The following is a 19,640-nucleotide window of genomic DNA, read 5'->3' on the forward strand; positions in this document are numbered from 1 at the left end:
GTGGTGGTGGCGCATGCCTTTAATCCCAGCACTTGGGAGGCAGAGGCAGGTGGATTTCTGAGTTCGAGGCCAGCCTGGTCTACAGAGTGAGTTCCAGGACAGCGAGGGCTACAAAGAAAAACCCTGTCTAGAAAAAAACAAACAAACAAAAAGTTACTTTATTTCTAAAAATATCAATAGATGCTCCATTTTCAAAATAAAAAAATTTTGAACATTTATCCATTTACCTTCATTAAATGGATTAGAATGTTCCTTAGGGGAAAGTTTGAGCTCCCATCCGCGGTGGACAGATATCTCCTCCTAGTACGTCACCTGGCAGGCAAGCATGAAACAAGTCGCTATAGTTAAAATGCGGATGGCGTGGTGAAATATGTCCCTGCCGGGGACCGTTTGTGTCCAGATCATCTTGGCTTTTTCTTAATGCTTGTGTGTCGTGCTTTCTAAACAGGTCACGGCTGATGGAGAAGAACAATGAGAGCTCTGGGGACTTTATTCTTCTGGGCTTCTCGGACCAGCCCAGGCTGGAGATGGTCCTCTTTGTTGTCTGTATGGCCTTTTACTTCCTGGCTGTCACAGGCAACTCAACCATCATCTTCCTCTCCCTCGTGGACCTCCGGCTACACACACCCATGTATTTCTTCCTCAGCAACCTCTCCCTTCTTGACCTCTGTTACAGCACCAGTAGCATCCCCCAGTTCCAGGTTAACCTCTGGGGCCCACAAAAGACCATAAGCTTCGTAGGATGTGCCATTCAGCTCTTTGCCTTCCTGTCCGTGGGGGGCATCGAGTGCATTCTCCTATCCGTTATGGCCTACGACCGCTTTGTAGCTGTCTGCAAGCCACTGCATTACCTGACCATCATGCACCCACAGCTGTGCCTGAAGCTGGCAGCCTTTGCCTGGCTCAGCGGTATGGCCAGCTCCACACTGATGTCCCCATTGACCATGTCTCTGGGGCGGTGTGGTCGTCGCCGTATCAACCACTTTGTGTGTGAGATGCCGGCCATTATCCACATCTCTTGTGTGGACACAAGCTGGGTGGAAGGCCTAGTTTTCATCCTGGCCATCCCTATTGTCCTTGTGCCTCTCACTATGATCCTGGTCTCCTACGGCTACATTGCTGCTGCAGTCCTGAGAATCAAGTCTACAGCTAGTCGGCGCAAGGCCTTCAACACCTGCTCTTCACACATGGTGGTGGTGTCTCTTTTCTACAGTAGCATCATCTACATGTACATGCAGCCTGGCAATGCGGCAAGCCAGGACCAGGGCAAGTTTCTCACTCTGTTCTACTGCCTGGTGACCCCCACACTAAATCCTTTCATTTACTCTCTGAGAAACAAAGACATGAAGGCGGCCATGTTGAAGGTTCTTGGGAAAGATAGAAGCCTGCTGGACCCTGCAGGGCACTGATGGAGCCTGGGACTCACCTCACTAGCTCATGTGTTTCGGACCCATAGTGAGTCATAGTGGCAATAAGCCAAAGGTGGTGAAGATGCGGGGTCTTGCATCCCATGGGTCCCAGGTCTGAAGGAAGAGCCTCCATTATATTCAAGGAGATAGGGCTACTTTCAAAACAAAACAAAAAACAGCAAACTAACAGAAAAAGACCTGTGGCTTCCTTTTTTTGCACAGAGTGGAGATAATGATTTATTTGCAGCTAACCTGTGATGTTGTAAGGCCAATAGCATTTCGGACACAAGAGGAAGGAGTTCCGTATGACAGAATGTGCGTGCCTGCTCCTGTGCCTGTGTGTCCGAGATGTAATGGGAACACTTGCTCTCTCCCATAGAAAGCGGTCTCAGTTTTCCAGCTCTACTGCTCCACCCTGTGGAGCAGACATTTCTCTGTCCTCAGGCGGTCACCAGCTAACCCTCCTCCCTCTGGCATCCGCATCCGGCTTAACTGTTTGACGAAAGCTCCACTTATTTTAAACTTCAGGTCATGGGTCCCATATAGGTCACAGAGTGAGTTTAATGAATGCAACACAAAAGTATTTCAAAAGTAGCACAAAACAGAACAGGTTGGTCCGTGGTGAGGTGAGTCAGCTGTGTGTTTTGATTTGACAAATGTGTTTTTTTTTTTCTCTTGTTTATTGCTTTTGAGGCAGGGTCTCTATTGCCCTGCACCCCTCTGCCTTGTCTCCCAAGCGCTGGGATTGCAAATATTTGGATTACCATGTTTAGTTTCATTTTTGTTGTTGTTTTTCGTTTCTCTTACTTTTTTTAGATTTTTGCGGTGCCGGCATGGAAGCCAGGACCTCGCCCACCTGAGGCAAGCACTTGACCTTCCTAGTGGTGGGTACAAAATCTTGACCCCAGTGCTCTAGAGTTCCCATAGAATGAGCTACAAAGTGATCGGGCCTTCTGCATTAGAGAAAGACTGGGAACCAAAGGACGGCAGTGATGTGGGAACACCTAAGCAGGGAGTGTCTGGGTAGCAAGGCTGTAGCTGCTTATGGAAGAGGACAATCGAGGATGAACCAAGATGAGGCTACCAATGGTAGTGATGATGGTGATGCTAACCATGAGGAAGTAAAACAATGTTCAACTCATCCTTTGCCTTCTGACAGTTATGAAGTAGGACTGTCTTAACACTGAATAAAAAGTCAGTTCACTTCACATTTTCCCTTCCAATTTACAGGGAATAGCAGAATGTGAATGTGAGTTTGTTGCAAATGCAAATAAAATGCCTTTTGTCCTTTTTCTTTTAGCATTTTATACAAATACATGAGTTGCTCCAATTAGTGGTGTTTACTGTGCCATCTCCACACATGAATAATACAGTCTGTATCAATCGACTCCAGACTCCCCCTTTTCCTCCTCCTCATGCCCTTACATTGTAAAACAAACCAACATTGAAGTGTTTCTAGTATGTGGAAACTACATCGTCTCTAAGATGGTTAATTCTGTGTGGCAATTTGGTTATGACATAGATGTTTGATCAAACACCCAGCTGAATATTGCTTCGAAGGGTAGCTTTTCAGGTAAGACATTTAAGTCAGCAGCCTTGAGGTAAAGCAAATCATGCTTTCACAGTTGGAGGGCCTCTTCCAATGCTGGTGAGGCTTTAAGAGGAAATACACTGGAGGAAGAGAGAAATTTTGCAGTCTTCTCTTGGATGTCAGTGCAAAGTTACCACATTTGTAGTCTCTGTCCTGTCTTTGAACTTTGACCTGACTTTGAACTGAATCAGTTCTTAAGGTCTCTCTCTGTCTCCTCTCTCTTTATCTCAGTTCTATTTGAATAACTCTGCCTTTAATTCCACAACGTTGTTGAGATTTACTGGTCTCTCAAGAAGAAACTGACAGAGTCCTTTTCCTTTGTGTCCTTTTTGCTGTCTTTCCGTGTATGGTTTTGCTGTCTTGGTTCTGTGTCTACTGGGCATGACAAGCTGCTGCCCAGGCCTTTGCACACCATCTTCTCTAAACAAACTTTCACTTAGCACCACCTGTCTCTGCAAACTGGGTCAAACAGCTGTGCTAAAACAGAATTTTATGTTATGTTGGAATAAATCCTTTAGAGTTTGGGATTTTTTTTCCTTGCAGTTTTTTTTTTTTTCCAAAGGGAGAACTACAATTAGCAACTTTCTATTCCTGGACCTCTGCTAATTTCTACATGCTTGGAGTATAATTATAACCATATTGGTAAGATTAATTATCACAAAATTAATAGCAGTTTCCGCTGTGTCAAATTTAATTTACAACTTTTAGTGCATGCACTTAATCCTTTCTAATAAAATTTCTGACAATTATAGCTTCCATAGCTAACACCCATAGCCTAGCTTAGAAGATGTATATGAAACCTATTGGTTTACACTTAAAAAAAGAGTGCTTAGTTTTCAGTGGATAAATATAAACGTTACAATAACACAGAGAATAAGAATAAGTGAATGGTCTAATGACTCTGTTTCGAGATTCTCTCTACCCCTTTGCTTTCTGAACAAAGGGATCCATTAACTCCATTCTTTTCCATTATAAAGGCTTTGTGTTTGATAGTTTTATTAAGATTAACTATTAAATATGATTGAAATTTCTGGATGTGTTCCAATTGGAGTTTTAATTAAAGATGTATACTGACTTTACATAAGTTCGTCATATATATATATATATATATACATATATGTATATATATATATATATATATAATTTTGCTTCCTGGCTCGTCAAGTCCTCTGGGTCACCCCCAGCTGTCCTGAGCTATCTGCTATCCCTTCATCAGACCTGTGGATCCTGAACTGTGCAGACCTGCTGATCTGGAACCATCAGAGGCCTGTAACACCATGACCATGGAGGTTAACTTCCCAACACCTACTACAACAGGCATATCCAGGGACCAAAGCCATCTGAATGGCTAAAAGCCCTCAAAAGAACACAACAAAACCCAGGGCCATCTGACACCTTCAGAGCCCAGCTACCCTACTACAGGAAGCTCTGGATATCCTAACACAACCAAAGCACAAGAAAATGACCTTAAATCCAATCTTATAAAAATGATGGAGGCCTTTAAAGAAGAAATAAATATCCCTTTAAAAATATAGGAAAATACAATTAATCAGGTGAAGGAAATAAATAAAACTGAAGCAATGAAGAAAACACAACCTGAAGTAATCCTGGGGATTAAAAAACTAGGGAAGAGAACAGGAACAACAGATGCAAGCATCACCAACGAAATACAGGAGATGGAAGAGAGAATCTCAGACAAAAAAGATATAATAAAAGAAATTGATACATTAGTCAAAGAAAATGTTAAAATAATCTAAAAATTTCCTGACAGAAAACATCCTGGAAATCTGAGATACCATGAAAAAAATCCTAACCTAAGAATAATAGGAATAGAAGAAGGTGAAGAGTCCCAGCTCCAAGGCCCAGAAAATATTTTTTTAACAAAATCATAGAAGAAAAATTTCCCAACCTAAATAAAGAGATGCTTATAAATATACACGAAGCCTATAGAACACCAATAAGACCGGACCAGAAAAAAAAAATCTCCCTGCCATGTAATAATCAAAACACAAAATCTACAGAACAAAGAAAGAATATTAAAGGCGGCGAGGGGAAAAGGCCAGGTAACATACAAAGGCAGACCTATCAGAATTACACCCAACTTCTCAACAGAGACTCAAAAAGCAAGAAAGTCCTTGACAGATATCTTGCAACCTCTAAAAAAGCCACAGATACCAACCTAGACTACTATACCCAGCAAAACTCTCAATCACCATAGATGGAGGAAGCAAGTTATTTCAAGACAAATCCAAATTTAATCTTTTCACAAATCCAGCGCTACAGAAAAACTAGCATGAAAATTCCAATCCAAGGATAAGGACACCCAAGTAAACACAGGAAATAAGCAATTCCATACCAACAAAAACAAAGGAAACACACACACACACACAAACATACATGCTAACACTACCAACATCAAAATAGCAGGAATTAACATTCACTGGCCATTAGTATCTGTCAACATCAATGGACTCGATTTCCCAATAAAAAGACACGGGCTAACAGAATGGATGAGTAAACAGGATCCTTCATTCTGCTGCATACAAGAAACACACCTCAGAAATAAAAATAGCCAGTATCTCAGAGTAAAGGGCTGGAAAAAAAGTTTTCCAAGCTAGAGTAGCCATTCTAATATCTAGTAAAATAGGCTTTCAACCAAAATTAATCAAAAGAGACAGGAAAGGACACTTCTTACTCATCAAAGGAAAAATCTTCCAAGATGATATCTCAATTCTGAATATCTATGTCCCAAACACAAGGGCACCAACATTTGTAAAAGAAACATTGCGCACTGCTAAAGTTTAAATCACACATTGAACCCCACACATTAATAGTGGAAGACTTCAACACATCACTCTTACCAATTGACAGGTTATCCAGACAAAAACTAAAAAGAGAAAGAATAAAGCTAACAGACATTATGAACCAAATGGACCTAACAGACATCTACAGAATATTTCAACCAAATGCAAAAATATATACCTTCTTCTCAGCATATCATGGACCATCTCCAAAATTGGCCATATAGTTGGTCACAAAGCAAGCCTCAACAGATAAAAGAAAATTTAATTAATGCCTTGTATCTTATCAGATGACCATAGATTAAAGCTGGACTTCAACAACAACAGAAACACCAGAAACCCTACACACTCATAAAAATTAAATAACTCTCTACTCAATGATCTCTGGGTCAGAAAAGAAATAAAAAAGAAATTAAAGACTTTCTAGAAGTAAATGAAATGAAGTCACTACATACCCAATTTTATGGGACAAGATGAAAGCAGTTCTAAGAGGAAAACTCATAGCACTAAGTGCCTCCATAAAGTAATCAGAAAGTTCTTATACCAGCAATTTAAAAGTGCATCTAAAAGTTCTAGAAAAGAAGGAGGAGGAGGAGGAGAAGAAGAAGAAGAATAAGCAAGCACACACAGAGAGGAGTAGAAAGGGCAGGACAATCTAATCAAAATCAGGGCTGAAATCAATCAGAAACAAAGAAAACAATACAATGAAACCAAGAGCTTGTTCTTTGAGAAAATCAACAAGATAGACAAAACCCTTAGCCAAATTAACCAGAAGACAGAAAGACAGTATCCAAATAAACAAAATCAGAAATGAAAGAGGGATATAACAAGAGACACCGAGGAAATTCAACGAACATGAGGTCTTACTTTCAGTAACCTGTACTCCAGAAAAATTGGAAAATCCTAACAAAATGGATGATTTTCTAGACAGATCCTACTTACCAAAGTTAAATCCAGATCAGATAAGTGATTTAAACAGCCTTGTAACTCTTAAGGAAATAGAAGCAATCATTAAATGTCTCTCAACCAAAAAAAGCAAAGGGCCAGATGGTTTTAGTGCAGAATTATACCACACTTCAAAGAAGAGCTAATACCAATACTCCCCAAACTATCCCACAAAGTAGAAACAGAAGGGACCCTGCCAAACTCATTCAGTGAAGCCACAGTCATTCTGACACCTAAACCACACAAAGGCCCTAAAAAAAAGGCAACTTCAAACCAATCTCTCTTACGAACATTTATGAAAAAATACTCAATAAAATACTCACAAACTGAATCCAGGAACACATCAAAAACATTATCTACCATGATCAAATAGGTTTCATCCCAGGGATGCAGGGATGGTTCAATATATGAAAATCTATCAACATAATCCACCATATAAACAAACTGAAAGAAAAAATATTATATGATCATCTCATTAGATGCTGAAAAACTCTTTGACAAAATCCTACACCCTTTCATGTTAAAAGTCTTAGAGAGATCAGGAATACAAGGTACATACTGAAACATAATAAAAGCAATATACAGCAAGCCAATAGCCAACATCAAACTAAATGGAGAAAAACTTAAAACAATTTTACTAAAATTGGGGACAAGGCAAGGCTGCTCACTCTCTCCCTATATATTTAACAAAGTACTTGAAGTTCTAGCCAGAGCAATCAGACAGATAAAGGAGATCAAGGGACTCAAATTAGAAAGGAAGAAGTCAAAGTATACCTATTTGCAGATGATATGATAGTATACATAAGTGACTACCAAAATTCTACCAGAAAACTCCTACAGCTGATAAACACCTTCAGTGAAGTAGCTGGATACAAAATTAACTAAAAAAAAATCAGTAGCTCTCCTTTATACAAATAATAAACAAGCCAAAAAAGAAATTAGGGAAATAATACCCTTTATAATACCCATGAATAATATAAAATATCTTGGAATAACTCTAACCAAGCAAGTGAAAGACCTATATGACAAGATCTTCAAGGCTGAAAAAAGAAATTGAGGAAGATATCAGAAGATGAAGAGATCTCCCATGCTCATGGATCAGTAGGATTAACATAGTAAAAATGGCCATCTTACCAAAAGCATTCTACAGATTCAATGAAATTCCTATCAAAATTCCACAATACTTTATAGATTTTGACAGAGCAATTCTCAACTTCATATGGAAAACAAAAAATCCAGGATAGCTAAAAGAATCTTGAACAATAAAAGAACTTCTGGGAGAAAAAAAAAAAAAGAAAAAAGAACTTCTGGAGGAATCACCACCCCTGACCTCAAGCTGTAGTATAGAGTAATAATAATAATAATAATAATAATAATAATAATAATAATAATAATAAGCATGTTATTGATATAGGAACAGACAAGACAAGAATGATCAATGGAATCAAATCGAAGATCCTGAAATAAACCCACACACCTATGGACACTTTTTTTTTTTTACAGTGAAGGCAAAAACATACAATAGAAAAAAGAAAGTATCTTCAATAAATGGTACTGTCTAACTGGATGTCTGTATGTAGAAAAATGCAAATAGATACATATCTATCACCATGCACAAAACTTAAGTTCAAGTAGATTAAAGACCTCAACATAAAATCAGATATAATAAATCTAATAGAACAGAAAGTGGGGAATATCCTTGAACTCACTGGTACAGGAGACAAGTTCCTAAACAGAATACCAATGGCTCAGGCTCTAAAATCAACAATTGATAAGTGGGACCTCATGAAACTGAAAGGGTTCTGTAAGGCAAAGGGCACTGTCAATAGGACAAAACAGCAGCCTGCAGATTGAGAAAAAGGATCTTCACCAATCCTACATCTGACAGAGAGCTAATATCCAAAATGTATAAAGAACTCAAGAAGTTAAACACCAATAACCCAAACAACCCAATTAAAAAATGGAGTACAGAGCTAAACAGAATTCTCAACAGAGGAATCTCAAATTACTGAGAAGCACTTAAAGAAATAAATGTTCAAAGTCCTTAGTCATCAAGGAAATGCAAATCATAACTACTCATGTTACATCGGTCAGAATGGCTAAGGTCAAAAACTCAAGTGATAGTCCGTGCTGGCAAGGATATGGAGCAAGGGGAACACTCCTCTCCATTGCTGGTGGGAATGCAGACTTGTACAACCACTTTGTAAGTCAATTTGGCAGTTTCTCAGAAAACTGGGAGTAGTTCTACTTCAAGACCCAGCTATTCCATTCCTGGGTGTATACCCAAAAGATGCTCTACCATCCCACAATGACACCTGCTCAACTATGTTCATAGAAGCTTTATTCATAATAACCAGAAACTAGATGTAAACTAGATACCCATCAACTGTAGAATGTATAAAGAAAATGTGGTATATCTACACAATAAAGTACTATTCAACTATTAAAAACAAGACAAGACATCATGAATTTTTCAGGCAAATGGATGGAACTTAAGAATATCATCCTGAGTGAGGTCATCCCAGACCTACAAGGACATGCATGGTATGTACTCACTTATAAGTGGATATTAGCCATAAAATACAGAATAGTCATGCTATACTCTACAGATCCAAAGAAGCTAAAAAGGAAGGAAGGCCCAAGCAAGGATACTTGAATCTCATTTAGAAGAGGGAATAAAATAGTCATAGGAGGCAGATAAAGGAGGAGAACAGGGTGGGAAAGGAGATGTGGAAGTGAAGGGGGGGTGATTCAGGATCATATGTGGGGAGGGGCAGGAGAAATAGCCAGATGGCCATGAAAATGAATGGAAATCTGCAACTGACGGTGGTCGGGAGGGTGGAGGGGCATCTCAAGGATGTGCCAGAGACCTGGGATAGGGGAGGTGTCCACGAGTCCATGGGGATGACCTTAGCTGTGACGTGACTCACAGCAATGAGGATATGGAACCTGAAGAGACCAGCTCCTATACCCAGACAGGAACACCAGTGGAGCAATAGGGACACCAACTCACCCACAAAACCTTCAACCCCAAATTTATCCTGTCTACAAGAAATGCAGGGATGGGGGATAGAGCAGAGACTGGGGAAATAGCTTAACAATAGCAGGTGCAACTAGAGACCCATGCCATGGGCAAGCAACAAGCCCTGACACTATTAATGATACTCTGTCATGCTTGCAGACAGGAGTCTAGCATGGCTGTCCTCAGAGAGGCTTAGAAGAGGGAATGCAATAGTCATAGGAGGCAGATGGAGGGAAGGAACAGTGTGGGGGAGGGGAGTGTCGGGGGGTTCAGGATCAGGTGTGGGGAAGGACAGGAAAGATGGCCAGATGGCCATGAGAATGAATGGAAGCAAGTCCCCCAGCACCTGACTCAGACAAATGCAGAGACCCACAGACAGAGGATGAAGCTTGGGGACTCTTATTGGAAGAGTTGGGGGAAAGACTGAGGGCCCAAAAGGGGATAGGAACTCCACAGGAAGACTAACAGAGTCAACTAATCTGGACCCTTGGGGCTCTCAGAAACTGAACCACCAACCAAAGAGCATACATGGGCTGGATCTAGAACCCCACACCCCCGCACATATGTAGCAGATGTGCAGCCTGGTCTTCATGTGGGTCCTGAACAAGTAGAGCGGGGCTATCCCAAAAGCTGTTGCCTGTTTGATGGATATGTTCTTCTATCTGCCTTGTCTGACCTCAGTAGGAGAGGATGCGCCTCTCCTACTGATATACCAGGATTGGGGAGAAACAACCAGGGGGACCTCCACCTTCTCAGAGGACTAGGGGATGTGGATAAGAGAGGGATTGTGGGAAGGGGAAGAGATAGGGATATCAAGTGAATAAACACTTTTTATGTGTATGAGTGTTCACGTTGCATGTCTGTAATTGTACCATGTGCAAGCCAGTTGCCTGTGAAGGCCAGAAGAGGGCATCAGATCTCCTGAAACTGGAACTACATGTACTTTTGAGCCACTATGTGAGTGCTGGAAAAGCAGCCAGTATGCTTAACTGCTGAGCCTTTTCTCCAGCTTCTGTTTTTGTTTTGTTTTGTTTTCTTTTTTTTTTTTTCATTGTAATAAGGCTGTATTTCAATGACCTTCACATCACCAAAAAATTTTACCTCCATCATAGCTAAGCTGAGAGTTGATAGTTCTGCTGCACCAAGAAATGAATTGTAGGCTCGATTTTTGGATACAGACTTCCTGCTATGGTCAAAGCTATTTGACTTGAGTGAGTGACTTCATTCTCAGCCCACAGAGAACAGGTTACATTCATTTAAGAAATGGTGTAGGTATTAAGATGGTCTATCCATAAAGTCATTCACCAACTGTTTCAATGAACAATGGCTCTGCTTGGAGGGTGGCACACAGACGTTTTTGTTTTCTTAAAGCTATAAGCTTATCTGAATTTTTTTTAAAAAAAACACAGTTCCACTTCTTTAATAGAGATACAGTGTTGTTCAGATCATCCATAGAATTTTTAAAATGTCCTGTGGTATTATGGGATCCCATAGACTTTTTGTCATTATATAAAGCATATTATTGCTATTGGTAAATATTCTTTTTAAAAATATTTTTTATTAAAATATAATGACATTGTTTCCCTCTTTCTTCTCCCTCCAATCCCTCCTCTATACCTCTCACTTCATCTGAGAAGACTAGGCCCCTAGTGAAAAATGGAAAGTCAACTTCATAGAGAAAAAAATGTAAATATCCGTTAGTGTTTGTGGACATCTGGTCAGGATAGGTAAAAGCCTTTGGTACCCAGAGGAAGACTGCTCTGACAGTGGTCAAGACTCCTTACATCATATTTTTCTTAAATTCCCGCTGCCCTTGTCAACTGGATTAGACAATGGACCAGCCTTCACCTCACCTATCATTCAAAGGATCAATAATGTTTTAAATGTAACCTGAAAGCTGCAGACCTCAGAGCTATGGACAGGTCAGAGAATAAGCCAGATTCTTAAGCCCACCCTCTCTAAATTAATTTTTAAAACCAGTGAAAATTGACCCAACTTTTTACCCCTGGCCCTTCCTAGGGCAAGATATAACCCCTCAGAAGGCAGGATTCCTCCTCCATGAGACTATGTTTGAAAAGCAGCCCCCCCACACCCTGCTGAAGAGACTATCACTGCAGATGTTATTAATTGATCTCTTCCAAAGAATCTCCAGTCTCTCCAACAGGCCCAGACTACAGTCTATTCTAGGATTCGAGACACCTATCCAGTTCCTTTCTTGGTGCCTTGTCTTTCATTCTGACCTGGGGGCCAAGTGTATATCAAGAAGTTTCAGAAATAGGAACTTGACACCTGCCTGAAGGATGCCTGCATAGATTCATCACTCCCATGACAAGCCTATTCCAGATCAGGACCAGAAATGGAAACCAGCTCACCTGGACCAGATGCACTCGAGCTAAGGCTCTCTCACAACCTGTACTCCTGTTTAGTTACATACACCCTCTGAGTTTGACTTATACTGTCTACTTAATCCTTTACTCTTGCCTCTTTACACACTGGGAAAATCCTGACAGAGACAAAGTGCACCGAAGCCAAATAGCATATGTTTAAACTGATCTCACAAACTTTTTTTTTTTTTGAGACGGGGTTTCTCTGTGTAGTTCTGGCTGTCCTGGAACTCATTCTGTAGACCAGGCTAGCCTCAAACTCACAGAGATCCATCTGCTTCTTGGTGGAACTAAAGGTGTGTGCCACCAGACGTAAAACTTTTAAACCTTCTCACAATCAAAGCTAAAAGTTACCTTCTGACAGGCTTGGAGACAATGCCTTCTAAAATCCTACTTGATTGTGAAACATTATATATTTATTATTACTAAAAAGAAACTTCGTGAAAAATTAAAGATCATTTATATAAAATACAATATAGCTGGGTAGTGGTCCAAGCCTTTAGTCCTAGCACTTAGGAGACAAAGGCAGGCAGATCTCTGTGAGTTCAAGCTAGCCTTGTCTACAAAGCTTGTTTCCAGGACAACCAGAGGTAAGTGAGACTCTGTCTCAACTAAACAAGATAACAATAATTTCTGGTATCATAAAATACTTGATTAAAATCCATGGCTCACAACCTTCTTCATTGGCCTGAATGGCCCCTTCTACTTCCTTTTTATAAGATTTGCCTTGTATAGTAAAATGACTTTTAAAGTTCATCAGACAAATTGGCTTGGTTAAGCTAATGGTCCTCAAGACCCAGAATTTACCCCTTAGCCAAGATCTAAGACTTGAAAGTAACAGAAAGGGAATGGGAGGAGGTGAAGGGTGAAATGACTAAGGAAACCCATCGTGTGCCAACTTTATTCTGTGTCTGCCTAGATGCTTCTCAGCTATCCATCCCCCAACAGCCTTGGCAACGCTTTCTGGAACAGTCCATGAACTTGACCATGGTCCAAACATATTATGTAGTGTCTGGAATATACAGCTGAGCATTGTAAAGAAAGATGTTTTTAGGCCATTCCAAATCCCTCACTAGTGTAACCTCCACATGAAACACTGATGTAATTGTGGCTTTCATTTAAAACGCCGTACACCTAACCTGGGCACCAAGAGACTTTGTAGCGACACAGGTCAGTCTTGATCTAGCCATTGATAAAAAGGACCCCAAACTTTTAATTAGCTTAGTCAGCGTAGTTGTCAATAATTATCTTACCTGGATTATTTCACTATAACAGAATATTTGTGTATAGCTGCTTTCCAATGTGCTCAAATGTGGTGGTAAACACTTGGTCTTATAGGTCATAGCGTAGCAGTTTGGATTGCTCTATATCTGAATGACTTCTTCAATGTCCGGATGCACTGGTATAAAAATACGTGTGTCAGCCGGGCAGTGGTGGGGCATACCTTTAATCCCAGCACTTGGGAGGCAGAGGCAGGTGGATTTCTGAGTTCGAGGCCAGCCTGGTCTACAGAGTGAGTTCCAGGACAGCCAGGGCTACACAGAGAAACCCTGTCTCAAAACAAACAAACAAACAAAAATATGTGTGTCACTCTCTAATAAATCCTTTGTCATCTCTGTCCCAGCACGTGCTGTGTGATAGTACAGTCATTCTCCCTGTGTACCTTTACCTTTTTTCCTGTGTACAGGTTCCTCTGGATGCTCTGCTGCAGTCCTAATAACATATGTCCTACTTCAGACATTTTCAGCACTGTGTAAATACCTCTGTCTGCTTTGCTGTAAATGCACATTTTTAATTATTTATTTAATGTATGAGGACACTGTAACTGTCTTCAGACACACCAGAAGAGGGCATTGACTCCCATTGTAAGTGGTTGTGAGCCACCATGTGGTTTCTGGGAATTGAACTCAGGACCTCTGGAAGAGCAGTCAGTGCTCTTAATTACTAAGCCATCTCTCCAACCTGTAAATGCACGTGTTTAGCTTGCATTCATGCAAACACAACTATGCAGTTATTTTCATATGAAGAGGATATGAGGTGCATTACTGGTATATTCATGTGCTTTGGTGTAGTAGTGCATCCTTGTGTTTCCTGTATACTAGTTAGTGTGTGCAGATGTCATACAACCATGGATCCTGCCTTTGTACTACATTTGTGTGTGTTTCTGTAGCAGTATATGTGGGTCCTGAAGTTTACATACAGTACTGTCAAATGTGCCTATGAACACTTGATCTCAAAGATACTAGGATGCCAGTCTCAATTGCTCTACATCTGAATAACTTCTTCATGGTCCAGGTGCACTGCTGTAACAATATTCTCATTTTGCTATCTTCTAGCAAAGCTTTTGTTATTGTTTTGTGTGTGTGCAAGTGTGTGTGTGTGTGTGTGTGCAAGTGTGTGTGTGTGTGTGTGTGCAAGTGTGTGTGTGTGTGTGTGTGGTTGGTTTGTTTTTTGAGACAGGTTTTCTCTATGTAGTCCTGGCTGTCCTGGAACTCACTCTATAGACCAGGCTGGCCTTGAACTCACAGAGATCCTCCTGCCTCTACCTCCCAAGTAAGTGCTACTGCATTAGTTCAAGCAGGCTCAGAGCTGTACAACAGCATCTCCCTTCTTTGTTTACACTGCAGCAATCAGTTTTTGCAAAGGGGCAAACTACAAATGTGTAGTTCCTTTTCGTATGAAGCAGGTATGAGTTGCCTACAAGCCCACTCTTGTGCAACGAGGTAGTCGTACACCCTTGTGAGCTCCTGCTTCCTCTGCTCCATTAGAGCAGAAGTCGGACATCCATGAGTCATGCTTTAGAGCATTGCCTTAAGTAGCAGTACATTTGCCTAGAGCTCTTTCATAAAATGCATTCAGATGTTATGAGAATTTACATATGCTTGGCCCAGGGAGTGGCACCATTAGAACGTGTGGCCCTGTTGGAGTGGGTGTGGCCTTGTTGGAGTAGGTGTGTCACTGTGGGTGTGGGCTATAAGACCCTCATCCTATCTGCCTGGAAGTGAGTATTCTGCTAGCAGCCTTCAGATGAAGATGTAGAACTCTCAGCTCCTCCTGTACCATGACTGCCTGGACACTGCCATGTTCCGCCTGGATAATACTAGACTGAACATTTAAACCTGTAAGCCAACCCCAGTTAAATGTTGTCATTTATAAGACTTGCCTTGGTTGTGGTGTCTGTTCACAGCAGTAAAACTCTAAGACAGAAGTGCTTGTAAATATTGGTCCCAAAGACACTAGGTTACCAGTTTGAACTAGTTTGTCAATGTCCTGGTGTAGTGTTATTAGGACTGCAGCAGTGGTGGACTGAGATGGACACATATCTAGAAAACTAAGTTAAGCTACAGCCACGAGAACAGCACAGAACATCTGCCTTTGCTACATGAATAGTAAAGCTGTTCTTGAGGCTGTAACTTATTTTTCTAGGTGCACATTCATCTCAGAGCACTGATGCAGTAGTTCAGGCACAGTCAGAGCTGTGAGGACTTCCATCTAGTTTATTGTAAATTTACATCTGATAACGCTACAGTGAGTAGGACATGAGCTTCTGCCAACACGCAAATGTGTAGTGGTTTTCTTTTTTTATATATGAAGAGGGTATGAATTGAGCTTCAAGTACATTCATGTGAAGTACTTGCATATACTGTGTACTAATTTGATGAGAGCGGGCATCGCACATTCGTGTGTCCTGATTTAGTGTTAGATTTGTGAGTGTTTCTATAATGGTTCATGTGTGTATGGCTGCTCTCAGACAATGTGTTCAAATGTGGTTATAAACACTTGGTCTCATGGATCCTAGCATAGCAGTTTGGATTGTTTTACCTCTGAAGGAGTTCTTCAACGTCCAGATGCACTGGTGTAAAAATATGTGCACCATTTTCTAATAAATCCTTTGTCATCTCTGTCCCAGTGCATGCTGTATGACTAGCACAGTCATTCTTGCTGTGTAGCTTCACCTTTTGCTCCTGTGTACAGGTTCATCGGGATGCTCTGCTGCAGTCCTAATAACGTATGTCCTGCTGCTCTTCAGGCATGTTCAGAGCTGTAAAACACCGCTGTCTGCTTTGCTGTAAACACACATCTGTTTATGCTGCAGCATAGGACATTGATTTTTGCAACCATGCAAACGTGTAATTTTTTTTATACAAAGGGATATGAGCTGCTCTGCTAGCACACTCACGCAGGCCTCCTGGGTCATAATTCCATGAGTTCGGATGTCTAGCACCCCTGAGTCCTGCTAGACTTATACATTTGTGTGTGTTTCTGTAACAGTGTGTTTGTCTACAGCTGTTCTCAAACAATCTGCTTGAATGAGCTTTGAACACTTGGTCTCGTGGATCCTAGGATATCGGTTAGAGTCACTCTACCTCTGAGCTAGCCCTTCAACATCCAGGTGCACTGTTAGCACAATATGCTCATATGTCCTGATTTCTAATGATATTTTTATCACTTCTGTTACACACATCTGTGTTTGGTGCAGACTAGTACAATTCTTGCCACCATGGGTTTATTATTTCCCCAGGTGTGTCCATCTCAGGGCACTTCTGCACTCCTAAAAACATACATGATATATTTCTAATTACAAGAACCTCTATCTGCTCTGTTGTAAATGTAAGTCTGTTTACACTCCATAGTAGGCCATCAGTTTTGGCAAACATACAGCTGGGTGCTGTTTCCACACAACGAAGGCATAAGCTGCTGTGCTGGCACATCCATGTGCATCCTTGTACATCCATGTGCATCAATGAAGCAGTACATCCTTTTATCTTTTATGGAATTTTCACAAATGCAGATGCCCCATACCCATGGGCCCTCCTCTAATATTACATTTACAATGTTTCTGTAAGGGGGCTAGTGAGATGGCTCAGCGGGTAAGAGCACTGACAGCAATTCTGAAGGTCCTGAGTTCAGATCCCAGCAACCACATGGTGGCTCACAACCACCCATAATGAGATCTGATGCCCTCTTCTGGTGCGTCTGAAGACAGCTACAGTGAATTAGGCTGGAGCGAGTGGGGCCAGCAGAGGACCTGAGTTCAATTCCCAGCAGCCACACACATGATAGTTCACGGCCATCTGTACAGCTACAGTGTACTCATGCACATAAAATAAATAAAATAAATCTTTAAAAAAATGTTTCTGTAAAAGTACGTGTGTATACGGCTGTTCTCATCCAATGCATTTGGGTTTGCATGTAAATAACGGGCCTCACAGACACTAGGGCATCTGTTTCAATTGTGTTTCCTTTGAAATTGCTCTTCAGCGCCAGCACAGTGATCTACTCTACTGACATCACTATGGTTGCACCAATACACAACTTTTAAGGCTTAAATTAAAACATTCTTTTAGGTTGAATTGATTTTTTTTTTCTGGTATAGGAAGCAAGACTGGGGAACCTTGGCCACACTGACAGCAGACGGTGGACGGTGAGTAAGTATTCATTATCACAGTCTCTTTGATTTGTGTATCTGAACTTCTGCATCATTAATGATTTAAAACATATCATTCCCCTCTACTTAGTAATATGCATGCTGAAGTACTTGCAGAAATACATGTTGATGGTCCTAACCTATTCTGAAATTTGTCAGAATATAAGATAGAGGACAGAGAGGGAGGAGGCTGGGTAGCAGTTGCACAGGTCAGAGGTCACAGCATAGTTGCTTAGGAAAGAGCAAGTCCCAGCACACTGCGTAGTGTGGTAATTGCAGTTCCCTGTTTATTATGCTTTTGGTCTTTTCTTATTTAAAAACAAGTTACACAGAATATATTTTGATCATATTATTCCTCCACCCCCAACTCCTTTCAGATTTTCCCCAATTGCCTACCCACCCAGCTTCATGTTGTTCTAATCTATCAGATCAAAAACAAAAACACCCCCCCAAAGGTCAAACCACCACCACAACAAAAGACAAAATAACCAAAACAAAACAAAACAAAAAGCAAACAATTAAAAAAATGTAGAAAAAAAACCACACACACACACGTATCACTTTAGGACTGGTGAAATGGCTCAGCGGGTAAGAACACTGACTGCTCTTCCAAAGGTCGTGAGTTCAAACCCCAGCAACCACAGGGTGGCTCAAAACCACCTGTAATGAGATCTGATGCCCTCTTCTGGTGTGTCTGAAGACAGCTACATTGTACTTACATATAACAATAAATAAATCTTTAAAAAAAATGTAGAATATGCTTTGTATTAGTAAACTACTCCTAGGCATGGGGCCTGGCCTGGGGTATGCTTTGGTATAGTAGCTAGTAACACTGCATTGAACAAAACTGACTTTTCCTCTTCAAGCCTCTCTATGCAAGGCTTACAGATCTATGTGGAAGAGGAGGCAGAAAGATTGTAAGAGCCAGGAGTGATGGATGGCTCCAAGGAAACCGTGTCCTCCAGACTCAACAGAATTGATGCACATATGAACTTCCACATACTGTGGCAGTATGCACAAATCCTACATGGGTTCAAACCAGACAGAATCCCAGCACAGAGAAGGGGAGGTAGACACAAACTCCCACCCCTGGCCAAGAAACTATTCACATAATTTTAAAGCCTTGAAGAGAATGGGGCTGGAGAGGTGGCTCATTTGTTAAGAGCACTTGCTCTTGCAGAGGACCTAAGTTCAGTTCCCAGCATGCACAGTGGGCAGTTCATAACAAAACTACCTGTAACTTCAAGAGAGCAAGTTCCTTAGACAGGCACCTGCACATATATCTACTCAGGTGCACACACATAATGGAAGTAAGAAGTGCCCCAAAAAATAAATCTTTTTTTTTTTTTTAAGTGAGGAGTTCACGAGCTCTCATCACAAGGAAATGGTATACGTCCACGGAGACAGAGTGCCAAGCACTCTTTGAGTACTCTGCATTGTCAAATCATCGAGTTACCCTTTGTGTTCAAGGAGAAAACCTAGTTTCCACAGGCATGAATACAGAAGATTCCACAGGAGTTGAGGACAGACACAGCTGACATGAGGAGTGACCCTTCTTCCTCTGTCTGTCCCACCACAATAGCCCATGTCAATCCTGGGTAGAGACATACTTAACTTTGTGGGACTAAGTTTGGGCATCCTCTGTGCACTCATTACTCCAATGACCCACTGTGAGCCTGTGGTGATGTCAGAGGTGGGTCCTTTAGGAGGTAGGACCTAGGAAAAGTATGTTAAGGAAGCTGAAGTCTATCCTTGAAAGGGATGGGAGGACCTCAGCCTATGGTTCATCTCTTTCACTCTTGGCCGTAAGTTGAGGCGCTCTGCTCCACTATGCACTTCAATGTAGTGTACTGAAAAATGATAACATGCTGGTCTCATCCAAGGGAGAGTGATCTCTAAGACTGTGACCCAGAACCAATCTCTTCTTTCTCTAGCTGCTTCTCTCTATGACAATAAAGCGGGGCTGACTGGTGCACCTCAGTTAACTCATCTGGAAAGTGGGCCTCCTGAGGGCTAGCCCATAAAAACCTCACAGAGGTCACAGCTCCTTCTCAGTGCTT

The 19,640-nt window shown here is 41.2% G+C and overlaps 1 pseudogene; it reads left to right on the plus strand.

The window, feature by feature from the left end:
- Positions 1-458: 458 nt before the first annotated feature.
- On the plus strand, positions 459-1,788 carry LOC116078672 (annotated as a pseudogene).
- The last annotated feature ends 17,852 nt before the right edge of the window (positions 1,789-19,640 follow it).

The sequence above is a fragment of the Mastomys coucha genome, unplaced genomic scaffold (assembly GCF_008632895.1).
Source record: "Mastomys coucha isolate ucsf_1 unplaced genomic scaffold, UCSF_Mcou_1 pScaffold5, whole genome shotgun sequence".
NCBI lineage: Eukaryota > Metazoa > Chordata > Mammalia > Rodentia > Muridae > Mastomys > Mastomys coucha.